This window comes from Procambarus clarkii, chromosome 75 (genome assembly GCF_040958095.1).
Source record: "Procambarus clarkii isolate CNS0578487 chromosome 75, FALCON_Pclarkii_2.0, whole genome shotgun sequence".
Taxonomy (NCBI): domain Eukaryota; kingdom Metazoa; phylum Arthropoda; class Malacostraca; order Decapoda; family Cambaridae; genus Procambarus; species Procambarus clarkii.
The window spans coordinates 27,402,226-27,423,867 of NC_091224.1; positions in this window are offsets into that span (position 1 = coordinate 27,402,226).

Consider the following 21,642-nt stretch of genomic DNA (forward strand, 5'->3'; position numbering starts at 1 on the left):
CCTTTCCCCCCCTCACTGCCTTTCCCCCCCTCACTGCCTTTCCCCCCTCACTGCCTTTCCCCCCCTCACTGCCTTTCCCCCCTCACTGCCTTTCCCCCCCTCACTGCCTTTCCCCCCCTCACTGCCTTTCCCCCCCTCACTGCCTTTCCCCCCCTCACTGCCTTTCCCCCCCTCACTGCCTTTCCCCCCCTCACTGCCTTTCCCCCCCTCACTGCCTTTCCCCCCCTCACTGCCTTTCCCCCCCCTCACTGCCTTTCCCCCCCCTCACTGCCTTTCCCCCCCCTCACTGCCTTTCCCCCCCCTCACTGCCTTTCCCCCTCCTCACTGCCTTTCCCCCCCTCACTGCCTTCCCCCCCTCACTGCCTCTTCCCCCCCTCACTGCCTCTTCCCCCCCTCACTGCCTCTTCCCCTCCTCACTGCCTCTTCCCCCCCTCACTGCCTCTTCCCCCCCCTCACTGCCTTTCCCCCCCTCACTGCCTTCCCCCCCCCTCACTGCCTTCCCCCCCCTCACTGCCTTTCCCCCCCTCACTGCCTTTCCCCCCCTCACTGCCTTTCCCCCCCTCACTGCCTTTCCCCCCTCACTGCCTTTCCCCCCCCTCACTGCCTTTCCCCCCCCTCACTGCCCTTTCCCCCCCTCACTGCCCTTTCCCCCCCCTCACTGCCTTTCCCCCCATCACTGCCTCTCCCCTCTCACTGCCTCTCCCCCCTCTCACTGCCTCTCCCCCAACCTCACTGCCTTTCCCCCCCCCCTCACTGCCTTTCCCCCCCTCACTGCCTCTTCCCCCCCTCACTGCCTCTTCCCCCCCCTCACTGCCTTCCCCCCTCACTGCCTTTCCCCCCTCACTGCCTTTCCCCCCCTCATTGCCTCTTCCCCCCCCCCTCACTGCCTCTTCCCCCCCTCACTGCCTCTTCCCCCCCTCACTGCCTCTTCCCCCCTCACTGCCTCTTCCCCCCCTCACTGCCTCTTCCCCCCCTCACTGCCTCTTCCCCCCCTCACTGCCTTTCCCCCCCTCACTGCCTTTCCCCCTCACTGCCTTTCCACCCTCACTGCCTCTCCCCCTCATTGCCTCTTCCCCTCATTGCCTCTTCCCCTCAATGCCTCACTCCCCTCACTGCCTTTCCCCCCCTCACTGCCTTTCCCCCCCTCACTGCCTTTCCCCCCCCTTACTGCCTTTCCCTCCCCTCACTGCCTTTCCCCCCCCCTCACTGCCTTTCCCCCCCCCTCACTGCCTTTCCCCCCCCCCCTCACTGCCTTTCCCCCCCCCCTCACTGCCTTTCCCCCCCTCCCTCACTGCCTTTTCCCCCCCCCTCACTGCCTTTCCCCCCCCCCCCCTCACTGCCTTTCCCCCCCTCACTGCCTTCCCCCCCCCCCCCCACTGCCTTTCCCCCCCCCTCACTGCCTCTCCCCTCTCACTGCCTCTCCCCCTCTCACTGCCTTTCCACCCTCACTGCCTCTCCCCCTCAATGCCTCACTGCCTGTTGGGTTATCTGGGGATTGAACTCGTATATTAAATTATTTGATTATTATGTTTAAATAATTCGAAGGACCACCCACTTTTGAGAAAAGAGGGAAAACGAATAATGGTGATTATTAGGTTGACACTATTGAATCAGTGCCTATGGATAATAATTAAATGAATAATCACTTGAAAATAATGAATAGACTGTATTATTAATTAATTAAAGTCAAAGCCTCAAATATCAACATTGGGGGGTATTTCTAGAAGTTCATATATATGTAGGAACCAGTGTGGTTTGTCACTAGTTCATTGTTGAGTTAGTAACATAGCAAATCTAAACTAAAATAGATTCAAAGATATGATACCTCAAATAATGAATATTAAAAATTATGAATTATTGAGCAACAGTGAGAGCAAACACCTTAATTACCAAATCTTAAATTCTGGCAATAAGTTATTTACTGTAAAGATCCTATATGAATTATATTGAAATCAGTAATAATCTTAGCTAAATATATACGAAATAGGTGTCTTAGCTGTATGACGACTTCTGTAACTCCATTTTGTCATTCGTCCTCGTGGTCACAGGATCCCAATAAAGAAAGAACCCGAAGTGAATATCACGAATGAAGAGAAACAACTTGTCGACTCCTCGTATACACGCTGCAATCAGGGAAATTTAAGTAGCATTTTATTTGGCTACGAATTATTTCAAGTATTCATTAAAATTGAAATGAATGAAGAAAATCAACTAACGTTGTGTATTTGTTGTTCATTCTTCATCACGACAGACTACCCACAAATATACAATCTAGGATGATGCATCAAACGAGAATGGTATACTTAACATGAGCGTATCAAATACTAAGGTCTGCCGAAACCGCGTCTGCCAGTCCCAGGCGTCCACTGCTGTGTACGCGTAATTACGGGCCGTGGCTTCAATTGTTGATGCGTTATTAACTGGCAAGGCACTGTAGAACATGTGAGGAGGTAATTGATGACTATTGGTTGAGTTGCAATGTTGGAAAAACTCTTCAGTCACTACCACGCATCTCGCGCCTCTTATCGCCAGGAATGCCTCATCCGCAATGGCGTCTCCGCCCACCCTCAACCCGTCTCTAGCATTCACAACAGAAATTACTAATCATGGATAATTCTTTTCCGCGTAATTACTCGATGTAAAGCGTTAATGATAACTGGGTTGCAATTATAGGGAATTAAATATTATATTCTCGTTAAATGGTGTTGAACTAGAAATGGAGAGGATGTCTATTCCCTCCATAGCATTCGTACGTAACAGATAAAACTGCTACTAGATAATAATTTCAGTTAATAACTCTCGGTTTTGGATTATTGGGAGTTATATTATCCGTAGTTAATTATTACACGGAATACTGATAATTTTAGAGAACCACATTCAATTCTCTAACATATTGGTAATAAACGTGTCTAGAGAGACATTATGTGACGCAATTTTGTTACTCGATGTCGTGAGAATTCTAGCACTAATGCGCAGATAAAAAAATGTTAATTTATGTGGACACTACCGTTAGTGAAATTAATAACTACTGTAGTTAGTATATAATAATGATGTATTATAATACAATGGTAGTTTGTTAGTGTTGGAAATTTCCAACACTGCCTCTCCCCCTCAATGCCTCACTGCCTCTCCCCCTCAATGCCTGCCATTCCTCCCTCACTGCCTTCCTCATAACATGAGAACAGCAGGCTATGGAGGATGGGGAGCTACTAACGGGGTGGAGGTGGTGTAGAGGCGGACATGTCTGTCAGCGCCTGCTCACAGATGCCAGCTGTGCATAATTCATAAATAAAACTATATTTGTTTAATTAATTTAATAAATAGGAAATCATATAACATGTTAATGATTAATAATGTATATTAATATATGAAAATTAACATTTTGGCATAAATATTTTACAACTAAGATTAAAATTTGTAATACAATATGACTGAGAAGTTTGGTAACAATCGCCTGGTCAGCAAATCCTTCCTTACTGCCGTCCTTACCATTCCACCAACAGGGGGGGGGGGAGAATTAGTGAGAGAGGAGAAATAGTGGGAGAGGGGGAGAATTAGTGAGAAAGGGAGGGAGGGGAAGGTAGGGAGAGATGCTAGGAGGAAAGTAGTGAGGGAGGATGGGAGAATTAGGGAGGGAGGGAAAGGCAGGCTGCCTGCCTCTCTGCCTGCCTGCCTCTCTCTCTGCCTGCCTGCCTCTCTCTCTCTGCCTGCCTCTCTCTCTCTGCCTGCCTCTCTCTCTCTGCCTGCCTCTCTCTCTCTCTGCCTGCCTCTCTCTCTCTGCCTGCCTCTCTCTCTCTGCCTGCCTCTCTCTCTCTCTGCCTGCCTCTCTCTCTCTGCCTGCCTCTCTCTCTCTGCCTGCCTCTCTCTCTCTGCCTGCCTCTCTCTCTCTCTGCCTGCCTCTCTCTCTCTCTGCCTGCCTCTCTCTCTCTCTGCCTGCCTCTCTCTCTGCCTGCCTGCTTGCCTCTGTCTGCCTGCCTGCTTGCCTCTCTCTGCCTGCCTGCCTGCCTCCCTCTCTCTCTTTGCCTGCCTGCCTGCCTCTCTCTCTCTGCCTGCCTGTTTGCCTCTCTCTGCCTGCCTCTCTCTCTCTGCCTGCCTCTCTCTCTGCCTGCCTGCCTGCCTGCCTGCCTCTCTCTCTGCCTGCCTGCCTCTCTCTCTCTGCCTGCCTGCCTGCCTCTCTGCCTACCTGCTTGCCTGCCTTTCCCTCCCTCCCTAATTCTCCCATCCCCCCCTCACTACTTCCTTCCTGCCTACCTCCCCCTCCCTTTCTCACTAATTCTCCCTCTCTCTCTAATTCTCCCTCTCTCTCTCATACTGCCTCCCACCTAAGCTCCCATCCATCCACCCACCAGTCAGCAATCATTGACGCAATGCGTGCATTTGGAGCCAACATGGTGCACAGATGTTTCTTGATTGTGCAGATATGTAAAACAAAATCACAGAATGAATTCTCCAGCCTCATGACAAATCAAAATAACAGGAATAATAAGCTGTGAATCTGTGAAATCACAGGGTAGAAGGCACTCTAGAGTAGTGGCACCCAACACGGTCAGTGGGCAAACTGGACCATCTCCCACCCATCACCATGGGCCGGCACGATGCTTGGCAGACCGCTTCCTACCCGAACTTTGTTCGTGTAGCATGACTCCCCAACCCCAATCGGGAAACTGGAAGTTTCGGATAACTAAAGTTCGGAAACCAAGTGGTGTTCTGTATTACAGGAAAGAGATGGTTGGGTTGACTGCATCTATCTGGACCTAAAAAAGGCTTTCGACAGAGTTCCACATAAGAGGTTGTTCTGGAAAATATTGGAGGGGTGACAGGTAAGCTTCTAACATGGACCCCCTCCCCGCTCAGCTCGTTGTCGCCGTGTGGGGGCTTAGTGGGCGGCTGCCGGAGTGTGATGCTCCTTGGGACAGTCCTCTGTCCTTTTCTAGCCTTGTGCTCCTGCTGCCGTCCTCTCCAATTCTGCTGGGCATCTTTTCCTTTTCCTTCTGTTTCGTTTTTCTCCCCCCTCTTCTCCTATCTGCTTGCCGTTTCCTGCCGACCTTTTGCTCGTTCTGGTTCTTCCCTTGGACTTCTTCTATTTTGACGCCCGGGTGCTTGAGGAGGCATCCTCATGCACCCGTAGAACTGCAGTACCCGACGTCGAGAGCGAGGGGAACCTTTTATTGTCAGTCCCCACTTCGTCACTGAACCCGATCTCGACGGACTGTCGGTTTCTTAAGGTGGCGTTTGTGGGGCGTATACTCGCGACACACCCCTAGGAGGCCCCGACAAGATCGGCGATAGCTTCTTGTTGGGTGTCCTGCCTCTAATTGTGGCTCCATGGTGGGTGTGGGGGCACATTCGTGAGTGAATTCTTCTTTTCGTCAAGATGATTACCCCTGCTTCGGCTTCTTCTGGTTTACCTTCTCAGGCTCGTGGGGTGGGCGACCAAGCCCCCGAGTCGGTCCGTATTGGAAGACCGGGCTCTGTAGCCTCAGCTGCATTGGGCCCCGACCTTGCTCCTCCTTTGGCCTCTCTGACTCCTTCCTCTGGCTCCCCTCCCTCCTCTGTGGTTGGGTCGAGCCCCAAGCCCCCAGTGGTGACTACCTCGTCCCCTGGCGCGGCTCCTTCTCTAGTTGTAACTACTGCGCCTTTTAACCCCTCTCTCTCTGGGGGTTCTCACCGCCGTCCTCGTCACGGCCGCCCTCGCTCGATTCCTTCCAGTTCTGCTACCTATCAAGGCTTGTTTGGTCCCGCTTCGTGGGCCAAATATTTTTATCTCCTCCCTCTTGATTCTGTGCCTCCTGACGATTTCTCCCTCCATCGACATCTCATTGATTCCGTGGATGCCTCCATTACTTTCAACCCCACTCGTCTCGGTACACGTGTCGTTGCTGCTCCTTCTCAGGATGCTGCTTCCCGCTTGGCTGCCTTATCCTGCCTTGGCGAGACCCCCGTTCGGGTCTCGAAGAACGTTCAGTTGAATGCCAGTGTTGGCACTATTTTGCTCCCGCCCCATGTTGCGACCGGTGTTCGGGACCTGCGCGACTGCCACGACGATATTCGACATATCCTCGCTGCCCAGGGCCATTCTATTCTCCAGGTGGACACGTTTACTCGTCCCCCTCGTGGTAGTCGCTGTCAACCCCTCCGGGTTGTGAAGATTACCTTTGATGGTAGGACCCTTCCACCCTCTGTCATTCTTGCTGGTGCCAGGTGCTCTGTCCAGGAGTACATTCCTTCTCCTCGGCTCTGCAACAAGTGCTGGAGGTTTGGGTATGGTGCCCTCCGCTGCTCCGGGACTGTCTCTCTCTGTCCTTTGTGTGGTGGCGAAGGTCACTCTAAGTCGGAGTGCGCTTCTCCCCAGGCTCGTTGCCTCAACTGCGGTGAGGCCCATCCTACCTTCTCCCGTGCGTGTGTCCATTACAAGCTTGAGGCAGCCGTCCTCAACTTGAAGCACCGGGAGCGTTTATCTTTTCCTGAGGCGAGGCGCCAGGTTCGCCGGCTCCCGCCTTATGCTAATATCTCTTATGCTCGCGTGTTGCGCTCTTCCTCTCCTCGTCCTTCCCGCCTTCCTCAGACTCACAACCGTTTCCGGGCCTTGGACCCTGATGCGCCCACTGCCCCCTCCTCTGTCCCTTTGGGTTCTCTCCCGAAGGATCCTCCTCCTGGTCCTCTGTCTGGGGTTCCCCTTCCTTCTACCCGGTCTGTCGTGTCTTCTGTGTCTTCTTCCTCGTCCCCCTCCGATCCTCCTTCCCATCCTCTTCCTCCATCTATCGGCTCTCCCCACCGCCTGTCGGTGCGGGCGGATGTCCATCGCTCTCCTAACGGCCGTCGTGTGTGCTCTCGTTCGGCTTCTCCTGTTGAGACACTGGAATCCGTTGCCCGGTACGTTGTTGCTGGGACACCGGTCTCTTTAAGTCAGAAGCGTAAGCCTGGCTCCTCTCCTTCCTCTTCCCCGGCGGGTAAGAAGGCTTCGCTTTCTTCCTCAGCTCCTCCTTCTGGCTCTGTTGCTCCTTCCCCTCCCGTTTCAGTGCTTGCGCCCCCTGTTCCTGCTATGGAGGTTTCTTTGGCCCCTGCTTCCCTTTCGGTTGCTGCTCTTGCTGGGGTGCGCTCCTCTCTTTCTACTCCCCCTCTTCCTGCTGCTGTCCTTGACTGCTCCTCTCCGTTGTCTCCTCCTCCTCCTCCTCCTCCTCCTCCTCCTCCTCCTCCGGACCCTGCCCGCCCACCTCTGATCTGTTCTCCCGTTTCCTTCCCTCCGTCTTTGCTCAGTTTACCCATGCCCCCTAACCCTGACTTTGCTGACCCTGATCCCGACCCTGATATTCTTTAACGTGCTCTGTTGGTCTTTCGCCTTTGTTTCTTCCTTGTTCTCTGTTTTTGTCCTTTCTCTTCTCGTCGTTGTCCATTCTTCAATGGAACGTTCGAGGTTATTACGCCAATTTCCTCGAACTCCAACTTCTGGTTTCGCGGTTTTCGCCCCTTTGTGTCTGTCTCCAGGAGCCAATGCTTGGTGCTCGTCCTGGTCGTTTTCGTGGCTATTCCTTTCTCTCCCCCCCCCCCCCCCAGCCATTGCTGGGGCTTCTAATTCTTCTGCTCTCTTGATTCGGGCTGATGTTCCCTTTGTTCCTTTACTTTTTCCTTCGCCTCTCCATTGTTCTGCTGCTCGTATCTTTGTGGGGAAATGGTACACAGTTTGTTCCATTTATCTCCCCCCGAGTGTCCCGCTCTCTCTTCCTGATTTGAAACACCTCCTAGACTCCTTGCCGGAGCCTGTGCTCCTGCTGGGTGACTTCAATTGTCGTCATTCTCTTTGGGGTGACGTTCTGACGAATACCCGGGGTCGCCTCCTTGAGCCGTTTCTCCTCTCTTCTTCCCTGTCTCTTCTGAATTCTGGTGAGCCCACTCATTTGGACTCTCGAACTCGCACCCTTTCTTGTCTTGATCTTTCTCTCTGCTCTTCTTCTCTTTACTTAGATTTCACGTGGCAGGTTCTTGATGACCTCCATGGAAGTGATCATTTCCCCATCCTTGTTTCCTTTTTCTCTTTTCGCCCTTCCCTCTCTTTCCCTAGGTGGCAGTTTGCTAAGGCGGACTGGACCCTATTTTCCCTCAGTGCTACTCTCTCTGACCTCTCCCTTCTGCCCCTCTCTCGCGCTCTCCTCCTTTTTCATGATACTGTCTTCGACGCTGCCCTCCGCTCTATTCCTCGCTCTTCCTCTCGGGGTCCACGGAAGTGCGTTCCCTGGTGGAATGCGGACTGTGCTCGGGCTGTCCGCTGTAAGCGTGCAGCCTGGAAGAAGCACCGCCGTAGGCAGACGACTGATTCTTTTCTTTTCTTTCGGAAAGCGAGTGCGGTGGCCCTACGGGCCACCGCACTACGCACCGCACTACGCACCGCACTACGGGGCCATCCGTACAGCTAAACGTGAATGTTGGGCATCTTATGTCTCAACAATTACGTCCGAAACCCCTCTGGCCCAGATCTGGAAGCGTATCCGCAAGATAGCGGGTAAGTTCGTTCCCGGTCCTTCACCTCCATGATACTCTTGTGGCGGACCCATTGCAGGTCGCTTCCGAACTGGGTTCCCACTTTTCTTCTGTTAGCTCTGGTCTTCATCTTCCCCAATCTTTCCTTCTTCGTAAACCTGTCCTTGAGTCTCGTCCTTTAGATTTCTGCACTCATCTTCAGCTTCCCTATAATGATCCCTTCTCTCTCTCTGAACTTCGGTCTGCGCTGGCCCTCTGCGGTTCTACGGCGGCGGGCTCCGATGGTATTCATTATGAGATGCTTCGCCATCTCCCTCCGAGCACGTCTCAGTATTTACTGAGTCTGTATAATCGGATCTGGGAGTCGTCGTCAGTCCCTGAGGACTGGCTCGATGCCGTTGTCCTCCCTGTTCGCAAACCGGGGTCTCTGGGTACTTCCCCTAAGGACTTTCGCCCTATTGCTCTCACAAGTTGTATCTGCAAACTCTTTGAACGTATGGTTAACGTTCGTCTGATGTGGTTCCTGGAACACCCATCACCTCCTCTCCCCTTCTCAATTTGGTTTCCGCAAGTGCCGCAGCATGACAGATGTCCTGGTGAACTTGGAGGTCTATATTCGTACTGCTTTTGCTGCGAAGACCTCCGTTGTTGCCGTCCTTTTTGACCTAGAAAAGGCTTACGACACCACTTGGCGTTATCATATCCTATCTCAACTTCATTCTTTTGGCCTTCGTGGCCATCTCCCTCTCTTTCTCCGCAGCTTCCTCTCTCGTCGTTCCTTTCGGGTGCGCCTTGGTACCGCTCTCTCTCCCTCTTTTCAGCAATACGAAGGTGTGCCCCAGGGTAGTGTTCTGAGCACTACTCTTTTTCTGGTTGCCCTCAATGGTCTTCTTTCCTCTCTTCCTTCTGGTGTCTTCTCCGCTCTCTATGTCGATGATCTTACCCTTTGTTGTCAGGGTGATGATTCGCCTCTCCTTCAACGCCGGCTTCAACTTGCAATTGATGCCGTGTCGTCTTGGGCCACAGGTCATGGCTTCAAGTTCTCTACTTCTAAGACTTGTGCCATGACTTTTACGCGGAAACGGGTTGTTCTTCGTCCCTCTTTGTCACTTTATGGTCATCCCCTTGAATACAAAGATTCCGCGAAGCTTTTGGGGTTATTCCTTGACACTCGTTTGTCTTGGTCTCCCCATATCTCTTACCTCCGTGTTGAGTGCTCTAAGGCCCTTACCCTCCTTCGGGTCTTGTCCCATACTTCTTGGGGGGGCAGATAGGCGCACTCTCCTTGCTTTACATTCCTCTCTCGTCCTGTCTAAGCTCGATTATGGTTGCCCTGCTTACTTGTCTGCTTCTCCTTCTACTCTTCGCCGTCTTGATGCTTTGCACCATACTGGGTTGCGCCTCAGTTCTGGTGCCTTTCGTTCGACTCCCATCCTTAGCTTGTATGTTGACACTGGCTTCCTGTCTCTCCAGGACCGCCGTGATCGCTACTGTCTTCGCTATCTTGCGCGGTCCTTGCAACATCCTTCCTCTCGCCTCTGTCGTGCTTTAACTTTTACCCCTCCTGCGGTTCCTGTTCCTCTTCACCACCTCCCTCTTTCTGTCCGGTTATCTCGCCTACAGGATTCTCTTTCCGTTCGTATTTCTGATGTTTCTCCTCGTGTTGTTCCTTCTTTGCCCCCGTGGAGGGTCCCTCTTCCGCGGTTTTGTACATCCTTGACTCGTATCACTAAAGCTTTTACCCCTCCTACGGTTCTGAAACGCCTTTTCCTCGAGCGCTTTTCTTCTCACTCCCGCTCCGTTTCTGTCTTCACCGATGGGTCTAAGTCAGCGGACGGTGTTGGCTACTCTGTTGTTTTTCCTGATCGCACTTATATGTGTCGCTTGCCTCTGGAGACTAGCATCTTTACAGCGGAACTTTATGCTATTCTCTATGCTCTTCGTCTCCTGCTTTCTCGTTGTCAGTCTTCCTTTGTGGTTGTTGTTGACTCTCGTAGTGCCCTCATGGCTCTCGGGTCCTTTAATCCGGTTCATCCAGTAGCTGTCGAGATCCAGCATTGGCTGTTTCTCGTTCACAGTAAATTTAAGTCGGTTGAGTTTTGTTGGGTTCCCAGCCATATTGGTGTGTCTTTAAATGAGCGTGCGGATGCTGCTGCCAAGGAAGCTGTCCGCTCTTGTCCCATCTCTCGCAAAGGCATTCCGTATTCCGACTTTTACCCGGTTATCCATTCCTCAGTCCTTACCCGTTGGCAGGCTTCTTGGTTGTCTGTTACTGGTAACAAGCTACGTACTCTTAAATGTTGTGTTTCCTCGTGGCCGTCCTCCTTCCACCGTAACCGGCGGTGGGAAACAGCTCTGGCGAGGTTGCGTATTGGCCATACTCGCTTAACCCATGGTCACTTGATGGAGCGCCGCCCTGCTCCTTATTGTCCTAGTTGCATTGTCCCTCTTACGGTCGTGCATGTCCTTCTTGAATGTCCTGACTTCCAGGACGAGCGTGTGTCTTGCTTTCCGACCGCCCCTCGCGGTCACCTGTCCCTCGATAGAATTCTTGGTGACTCGGATACTTTTGATATCGTTCGCCTTGTGCGTTTTTGTTCTCGTATTGGCATCCTTGGTGATATTTAGCGCCCTCTGATTATTTTGCGTATTTGATGGTGCTACATAGCCTTCCCGGTTTGGTGCCTTCTTTTGATAATTACTTACTTACTTCTAACATGGATGAAAAATTTTCTGACTGATAGAAAAATGAGGGCAGTAATCAGAGGCAATGTATCAGACTGGTGAAATGTCACAAGTGGAGTACCACAGGGTTCAGTTCTTGCACCAGTGATGTTTATTGTGTACATAAATGATCTACCAGTTGGTATACAGAATTATATGAACATGTTTGCTGATGATGCTAAGATAATAGGAAGGATAAGAAATTTAGATGATTGTCATGCCCTTCAAGAAGACCTGGACAAAATAAGTATATGGAGCACCACTTGGCAAATGGAATTTAATGTTAATAAATGTCATGTTATGGAATGTGGAATAGGAGAACATTGACCCCACACAACCTATATATTATGTGAGAAATCTTTAAAGAATTCTGATAAAGAAAGAGATCTAGGGGTGGTTCTAGATAGAAAACTATCACCTAAGGACCACATAAAGAATATTGTGCAAGGAGCCTATGCTATGCTTTCTAACTTTAAAATTGCTTTTAAATACATGAATGGCGATATACTAAAGAAATTGTTCATGACTTTTGTTAGGCTAAGCTAGAATATGCAGCTGTTGTGTGGTGCCCATATCTAAAGAAGCACATCAACAAACTGGAAAAGGTGCAAAGACATGCTACTAAGTGGCTCCCAGAACTGAAGGGCAAGAGCTACGAGGAGAGGTTAGAAGCATTAAATATGCCAAAACAAGAAGAAAGAGGTGATATGATCACTACATACAAAATAGTAACAGGAATTGATAAAATCGACAGGGAAGATTTCCTGAGACCTGGAACTTCAAGAACAAGTGGTCATAGATTTAAACTAGCTAAACACAGATGCCGAAGAAATATAAGAAAATTCACCTTCGCAAATAGAGTGGTAGACGGTTGGAACAAGTTAAGTGCGAAGGTGGTGGAGGCCAAGACCGTCAGTAGTTTCAAAGCGTTATATGACAGTGCTGGGAAGACGGGACACCACGAGCGTAGCTCTCATCCTGTAACTACACTTAGGTAATTACACACACATACACATATACACCCACACACATACATATACTGCCATCAGCTTTTGTCCGGTCGTGATGGTCGAGTGGATTAGGTGCCCAGTACACCGGTTGCATAGTGCTGGCAGTATGGGTTTGAGTCACTTCTGGGGTGTGAGTTTTCAGTTGTATGTATGCCTGGGGACCATTAAGGCTTGTTCACATTTGTGTTCCTCGCGTGTGCCCCAAAGAATGAGGTGATTTGATAAAATACTATGCCCAAGATTACCATCAGAGTGCCGGTGGGCTGATGGGCAAATAGCCTCGACTACCATCAGCGTTTGTGTATGTTACGACCCTGGGTTCCTCAGTGGAAATCAGAGGTCAAAATTGAGCTAATTAAACTTCCTTATAGTATAGTAGGACGCATGACGATGTGTATGTGTTTGTATCTTCCCTGCCAGACGTAAGACGATTCTTGTTTTTCACAGAGCATGTAAAAACTGAGCTTGGGGTTGATTATTAAATAATAAAATAGGCAACAACTATGTTTACTAATACTTTCTAATCAAGTGCAAAGTAAATCTGAGTAAACTTGGGATAGGAATGCTGTACGATTAGTTGAGCAGTCTACTGGCAGCGAGTGAGCTGGGAAGGAGATGCGAGAGGCGTTCTCTTCTCTGCTGGCTGGCTGTGGTGAAAGGAACCTCCTCTCCCTCCTCGTTTTTTTATTTCTGTGTCGCTGATACCCAGCTAAGTATACTGTGTAACGTTCTCATTGTCTGGCATAGGCGTGTTCTAATGTGTAGAGTATTATACTTTGTATGAATTAGGTGTTCCTAGTGTTTGTATTACTAGTTACAGTGGTACCTCGGAATGCGATTGTCCCTGTATGCGAGGTTTTCGGAAGGCGAGGTGTATTTACTCCAAAAATTTGTCTCGGAAGGCGATGGTTACTTCGGGAGGCGAGTTTGAACGCGAGTTTGTTGATACGCGTACAGCCGACCTAGCGCGTGGTCGTTCGGCGATCGTCGCCCCTCTGCCCCGCTGCCCCTCAGTTCACCATTGTCTCGCGCTCAGTGACTACCCCCACATCAATTCTAGTCGTGGATTTTCAGTGTTTTGTTGGATTTTTGGTGATTTGTCTATACAATTTGTTATTATATATCTCACCATGAGTCCCAAGAAAGCCAGTGGTAAGGATAAAGGCCAGAAAGCTCATGTGAGGATGACAATAGAGGAGAAACAAGAGATCATTCGGAAGCATGAGAACGGTACACGTGTTGTTGAACTTTGTAGGCAGTACAAGAAAGCCACATCAACAATATGCACTATACTTAAGAAGAAAAATAAGATTATGAGTGCTAATGTGGCAAAAGGAGTAAGAACATTAACGACACAAAGACCACAAATACTTGAAGAAGTGGAAAAGTTGTTATTAATTTGGATACACGACAAGGAGTTGAGGGGTAATAGTGTTTCGGAGGCCATTATTTGTGAGAAAGCCAGGGTGTTGCACGAAGACCTTCTAAAGAAGACCCCTGCAACGAGTGATGCAGATAAGAAAGAGTTTAAGGCAAGCAGGAGCTGGTTTGAAAAATTTAGAAAGAGAAGTGGTATCCATAGTGTTACAAGGCATGGGGAGGCAGCCAGCTCAGACAAACCAGCCGCTGGACGATTTATTGACGAATTTAAAGAGTTTGCAGAGACTGGGGAATACCTACCGCAACAAGTGTTTAATTGTGACGAAACAGGACTGTTTTGGAAAAGAATGCCTAAGAGGACATACATTACCAAGGAGGAAAAATCCTTGCCTGGACACAAGCCTATGAAAGATAGGTTTACGCTTGTGCTGTGTTCAAATGCGAGTGGCGATTTGAAAATTAAACCCTTGCTAGTGTATCATTCTGAAAATCCAAGGGTTTTCAAACAGTATAATGTGCAGAAAACCCGTTTGTCTGATGTGGAAGTCTAATAAAAAAGCATGGGTCACTAGGCTTATTTTTTCGGAGTGGGTGAATGAAGTGGTGTGCCCTGCCATAGAAAAATATCTGCAGGAGAAACAATTGCCACTCAAAGCCGTGCTTCTCCTTGACAATGCTCCTGCTCATCCTCCAGGCTTGGAAGATGATTTGATGCCTCAATACAATAAATTCCTCACAGTTAAATTCCTTCCTCCTAACACCACTCCTCTAATTCAGCCTATGGACCAGAAAATCATAGCGAATTTTAAGAAACTTTATGAAAGGGCACTTTTCCGGAAATGTTTTGAAGTGACTGAAGCCACAAACCTCACCCTCAAAGAGTTCTGGAGAGAACATTTTAACTTTTGTAGTGCTTTAAAACTCGTTGACAAAGCCTGGCAAGAAGTGACTCAAAGAACCCTGATCTCTGGCTGGAGAAAATTGTGGCCTGAAGGTGTGAGAGAACTAGACTTTGAGGGGATTGAGCCTATAAATGATGCGCCTATTGTTGAGGAAATTGTTAGTTTAGGCCAGCAAATGGGCTTGGAATTGGATGGTGATGATGTGGAGGAGTTGGTGGAAGAACACAACGAAGAACTGACCACCGAAGAACTCCTAGCCCTTCAACAGGAACAGCAAGCCAACACAGCAGCGAATGATTCTGCAGTGGAGGAGGAGGTGGCAGCAGCACCAACAGCACCAGCGAGTGTCCCTTCTGCAGTAATTAAGAAGGTGTGTCAGATGTGGGAAGAGATTCAAACAACTATTGAACATACTCACCCAGACAAAGCTGTAGTAGGCCGTTGTCTTAATCTTTTCAATGACAATGTGATGCCTTACTACAGAGAGAGCTTGCGAAGAAGGGAAAAGCAAGCTTCCATGGACAAATTTGTGGTGAGGAAATCGAGCAGTGAGCCTCAACCAGGACCTAGTGGCACTCAGGTTAAACGTCCCAGGGAGAGCACACCAGAAAGGTCCTCACTGCCTGATGTGATTATAGAAGGGGACTCCCCTTACAAACAGTAACTCCTCTCCTCCTCCCCCCCCCCCTCACCATCTTCCATACGCCTACAGCACTCGACAGCAAGGTAAGTAATAACTGGAACACAGTTTTGTAGGTTTATTTAGATGAATTAGGTAAATTAGGTATAAAAATTTAGTTTGATGTGGGGTTTTTGGGGTAGTCAGGAACGGATTAATTCATTTCCCTTTATTTCTTATGGGGAAATTAACTTCGGAATGCGAGTTTTCGGAAGGTGAGGCGTCTCCAGGAACGGATTAAACTCGCATTCTGAGGTATGCCTGTATTCTAAAAGGGGGTCCCAGTGGAACCACGTGGTCTCCCTACCCTAAGCTGACTCAAGCTTCTAGCTCTTTTTTTTTTTTTTGAGATATATACAAGAGTTGTTACATTCTTGTACAGCCACTAGTACGCGTAGCGTTTCGGGCAAGTCCTTAATCCTATGGTCCCTGGAATACGATCCCCCTGCCGCGAAGAATCGTTTTTTCATCCAAGTACACATTTTACTGTTGAGTTAAACAGAGGCTACAGTTAAGGAATTGCGCCCAGTAAATCCTCCCCGGCCAGGATACGAACCCATGACAAAGCGCTCGCGGAACGCCAGGTGAGTGTCTTACCACTACACCACGGAGACTGCAGAAGAGTAAACTCTTCACTAGTAATACTTTTCCCTAGCTTGTTCTGAGTGTAAACCTTGTATCCTGCTTATGTGGACCAAGGCTTTTAATGTAAGATAGTGTGGTAAAGTAATTATTATTATTGTTATTGGTGTGAATGTATATGGGGGGTTGTTAAGGGGTTAATAAATAAGTTAGTTAGTTAAAGGAGTATCCATTCATCCTGTGTAGGAGATCTATGATCAACCTTTAGGCTGACAATTGCAGTAATAAGTTACTAAGTTTACTTTTGTATAGTTTTAATTGGGGGCCGGGCCTTACTGATCTCCACTGCCAGAGATACATCTTTATTCTGACTACTGCCCCTGCTTCCATTTAATGTTAGATTCCCCATAGCAGCACCACCAATTTTATAACAGTGTAACATCTATCTACTCTGTAATGGTGAGACAGTAAAGCAAAGTAAAGAAGAAAGGACGGGAGGAGGAGGGATAAACATGGATAAGGTTGAGGGGGAACTCGTCCGTCTGGCAATAGAAAACGAGGGGCGTATGGGAAGAGGGGAGGTAGGAGGAGGAGAAGGATAGAAGGAGAAGAGGGGTAAGTAGGAGGGATAAGAAGGAGTAGGGAAAGTAGACTGATTGTTATTCTATCTATATTATACTTATGAATGATGATGTTCTTTGTGATGTTATACTGATGTGGATGTACGGATGTTAATTTTACTTTACATATTTAAGTATAAGCTGCCACCACCTGTCTCTTTCACAAACTAATCTTAATTCCACTTAAACAATGCGACAGGAACATTGCTTAATTTAGTTATCTCTAGCCTGTTCATCTAGTTATTTTTAGGCTTAACTCTTACTTGAGGGGACATTGATTCAAAAAGAGGACTTGAACAAAACTCAAGCTTGTTATTCTACACACAGACATTTATTGAATAAAATTATTTCAAATTATTTTAATTTCCGTAGTTCTTACTATTTAACATTTTGACATCCTATTATTTTAACACATTATTGACCAAATTAAAAGAGGGGGGGGGGTCACCCACTCCATACACTCCTACACCATACATGACTAAATGGTTCAGACTCCACTAGCTCGTTACCACTAAGACACACTTCTGGTTTAAGACAATGCATAACTGAACTCTCACTTTCTCAACTCAGATGGATGCACCCTGATGGTGACTGGCACCCACCAGGGTGAAAATCGGGGGAAAGTTGGCTGGTCACCTTCCCTCTATGCAAGCTGGTCTCTTAACTGCTCAAAACACCTCGCTGGCCAAGCCAGGGGTGGGTACTCTTGCAAGCCAATACAACGGGCTCCTTGTTAAATAGTACTGCCATCTGCACAAGCTGGGCTGGCTCACTCTTTCACTACCATCTCGCTCCTCACAAACACACACACCCACAATTATACACGAAAGAGTGCAAAATACTTGCACTGTTACATTTGTCCGGTTGTGATGGTCGAGTGGATTAGGTGCCCTGTACACCAGATGTATAGTGCTCCTGGCAGTATGGGTTCGAGTCACTTCTGGGGTGTGAGTTTTCAGTTTTATATACATATATATATATATTTTATTTTATTTATATATATACAAGAAGGTACATTGGGATTGTGAGGATACATAGCATAGTAATTACATTCTTGTAAAGCCAGTAGTACGTGCAGCGTTTCGGGCAAGTCCTTAATCTAAGAAAATTTTAAGTAGGTAAATACTAGCAAAATTTATAAAAATAACAGGTACATAGCAAGAAAAAAAATAAAAGATGAGAGAAATTTGTAGGTATATTAAAGCACATAGGTAGCTCAGATTGATTGCAATGACAGCTTGAATGGTAGCTTCATGCTTGACAGCTTCAGCTTGAATGAATGAATGCTTGAATATATATGTGTGTGTGTGTGTATGTTTTTGTTGTTGAATTATGACCAAAAGTGTAAGATTCTAACTCAAATTGTCTGAATATTTATGTTTTTCTTCACAGTCGAGAGTAGTTACAAAATTTCTTCTCTAAAGTTCATTTTCACACTTTATGGTCTTTTTGCCCCTCTCCTTACTGCTGCTGTTGTTATTTCTCGCATCTTTGTATTGCTTGAATGTTTGGGGTGTTTTGCCTCTTCCTACATTCCATTTGTGTGTCTTATGGTCTCTGGCCCTCTCACAATTTCTGTTGAACAAATCCCCTTTTCCTAGTTCTGCATCTCTGCTTTGGTATAAATTTTGTTGTGCTTTTATCATATATTTCACAAAACTTGACATACATCTCATTTACTTTATGTCCTAACAGCAAGTCTTTCTGTCAAATTCCTTTAGGAAATATCTGAGTTCCCCATAATGACCTCTCCACAAATCATTTTTTTCAACTGCTTCAAGCTCATTTTCTTCCAGATTATAATGCATTGCATACTATATTCCCAAAAAGACATGGTCACTTTTACCCAAGGGAGGGAGGTACTGAATGATAAATATCTCTTCCTCTATATAACATCCAGCATGGAGGGAACATCCCCTTCCCTCATCCTCGTAGCTTGTTTAACATGTTGAAACATGAATGTTTACAGGATGAGGTTTACGAATCTACAAGTCCAAAAATCCTCTGTTCTAGCTTCATATGCCTCCTAGTCTATGGATTTATTTGAAGTTGAAGTCGCCAACTACCAACAGTCGTGATCTGTCATTATCAGCTCTTGCTATAATCTCTCACTATTGTTATAAGACCCTCTCGTTTATTATCCAGCTCCTCCTTTGACCATGTGTTGCATGGCGGTGGACTATATGCATTTATGATCGTTAGTTTATCATCATGATTGCAGATCTCTAGTGCTATTATGTCAACTTCTCGTGGATTCACAATCATTATTAACCCTTAACATGCTCGGGGTTTAATATCCTGTCATCCCCACAGGCGCATGTCATTTTGAAAAAAAAAAATTATTTTTTCTTCCTAACCTGTTAATTTGTGTTCACTGATCACGGGAAAAATAATAAAAAAAATCGTAAGTGGCATATATTGCCCGCTATAGGGCGGGGAAGTCTGGCAAATTATAGGCGCTGACTCAGCGTGCGTCCCAGGCGGTCTGTTGCTCGCCAGCTGTCAGGCCGGAGTTGCCACAAAGAGATAATTACCGAATTATTTCAATGTCTCTGATTGATTTTTCATACTTTTTTTGCTGTAATATTATTCAATAGTGTGTAGTTTGATATATTTATATAATAAAATGAGTGAATCATCGCTGTACTCAAAAATATGGTGTGCATATTGTTGATTCAATTATGTTCATCAATCAGTGAACAAATACTTTGTCGGTTATTACATTATAAGCACAGGTTATATATAAGTATCTACATGTTTTGTTCACTATAACGAACCACTAAGTAGCTATTATGAGTCAAAAAGTAACGAGGAGTGACCGCCGTTTACCAGCCAGCCACTCCCGCCCTCCCTCCAGTCATCTGACTCACCCACATTCTCCTCCCACAATAATGTTTTTGCTATAATTCACTATATACAGACGTTATATATAAGTATCTACATGTTTTGTTCACCATAACTGTACATCTAAGCTTGTATGGTGAGTAAAGGCACAAAGATGTGGCTACTCACACAGTCAGCTGATCGGCAGCCGCCCTCAAGGCCAGACGCACTAATATTTCTCCTCCAACAATACTGTGTGGTGTTATTACGCTATATACACACATTATATATAAATATCTACCTGTTTTATTCACCATACTTGTACAAATAAACTGGTATGGTGCCCAAAGACCATCGTGGTATCCAGTAAAAAACACCGTCGTCTGCACGGTGGCGTCGTGCAGACGACGCCACCGCCCTCACCAAAATGGCGGCTCCAAACCTTCTCTTGCTGTTTATACCCTCTATACACACGTTATATATAAGTATCTACATTTGTGTTCACCATAGCGAACCACTAAGCTGGTATGCTGAGTGCAGTCAATAAAAGGTGGCCACACACAGTCAAAAGACATCGCCACCACCCTCCCTCCCACAGCATTACTCCTCCCTCCATGGCGCACAGCGCTAAATATCACCACAATCCTGCTATTATCTGAACCCTGGTCAGTTTTATCACAGTCAGGGGTCTTCTGTAATAATATCATCGCTACATAATAGCATGAACAAGTATAATTTGGCATTTTTAGGCGATGCTGTGGTCACAAGCTGAACAGCAGTGCTGTTAGCTCATGCTGCGTGCATCAGGCTTGGTTGCTCACTCAATACTGAGGCCAATAACACCCGGGAGTTTGGCCCACGATTTTTTTAAAAAATGGCGTCTGTTTACAAGAGCCCTGATGAAGGTGTGGTGAACCCCGTGTATCCGCGGGCTGTTTAAATCTTGGGTAGTACTCCAACACATCATATGACGTGATGCGCAGTTGACTGGAACAACGTCCAGCACGTCATATGACGTGATGCGCACTTTAAGGGTTAAATTTACCTTTAGGTGTTCTTTCACTAGCACAGCAACACCACCGCCTTTCCTAATTTTTCTGTCTCGACTCCAAACTGAGTAACCCCTTCAGAATATGACCTCATTTAAAATATCATCTTCAAGTTTTGTCTCCATAAGTGCAACAATGTCTGGTGTCTGCAGCTGTAATACATGACTTAACTCTAGTATCTTTGATCTCACCCCATCTATGTTGGTGTATGCAATTTTCAGGAACATGTTTCCCCCTCTCCTTATTCTTCACACCCCCTTTCTCTAGTGATTTTGTTGGTTTGTGTGTGCGTGTGTGTAATTTATATAAACATAATTAAATATTAATTCATGTTAATATCTTTTCAGGGAAAACTAGCAACTGACGAAACAATCCTTCAAATACAAGATGGGCAAGATGAGGCCATTCAAATACAAGATGGGCAAGATAATGCCCAGGATGTCTACTAAGAAAGAATTATCAGTGATATCAGTGTTTCTTTATCCTCACACTCTCTTGTTATATGGTCTTCTCTGGTCTCCTCTTTATTTTCTCTCCTCTCACAAATGTCCTTTCTGTGGGGAGCCCCGTTGGCTCCCCGGAGCTTTACCAGGCTGATATGCTAATGTTAGACTTTGGCATCACTCATGTGTATGGAGTTCTAGGGTCTACCGGGGACCACAGCCAGAACCTGGCCCCCTCAGAGAGGCAAGGGGAGCAGTGGCCTATAGAAACCCCCGTGTGGTTTGAAGCATTCTATGTCTGCCATCGACCGGGTCAAGAATCCAGAAAGGTAAGCATTCCAAAACAAACCCCTATTCTGGTTAAAATTGCTACCAAAAGCTGAACTAGTGGATAGAACTCCCCAACAGAAAACAAGCAAACTAGTATGACGTCACCGTGTCGCTGTCTGCGCAGCTCCCCTCCCCAGGAGGGAAAAGGGGCAGCCCCAGACCTCTCACGCTAGCTATCCACCCATTAGTTCTTCGGCTGATGCTATAGGCACCGATTGCGTGCTCCGGCTCCAATAGTTGTTTCAGCACGCTACCTAAAGTGTGGTGTCTGTCTTCTAGGTGGTGCGTGAGCCGGGAGCGAGTCTCCAGTACTCTGGCTGCATTCGCCTAGGGCTCCCTTCCCTAGGTGCCCTGTAAGTACTGCCCTTGGGGCTTGGGGCCATCTTCCACAAGTTCCTTGGGTTCTGCCCCTGCTAGGCCGTTTGCTGCTTGGTTTTCGGCCGCTCTCTGTGTGCTCGGGTGTTCTGCCTCCCTTGTTCGCCTAAACGTAAGGGGCAGTTTTGCACTGGTGGGCGCAGGGTACTGTGCAGGTTGTTTCCACCAATCATGGCGGCCGGCTCTGTTCCGCTTGGGTACGCTGTCTTCTTGCAGGGTTTTCTTTTTATTTTTGTTTTATCTACCTGGT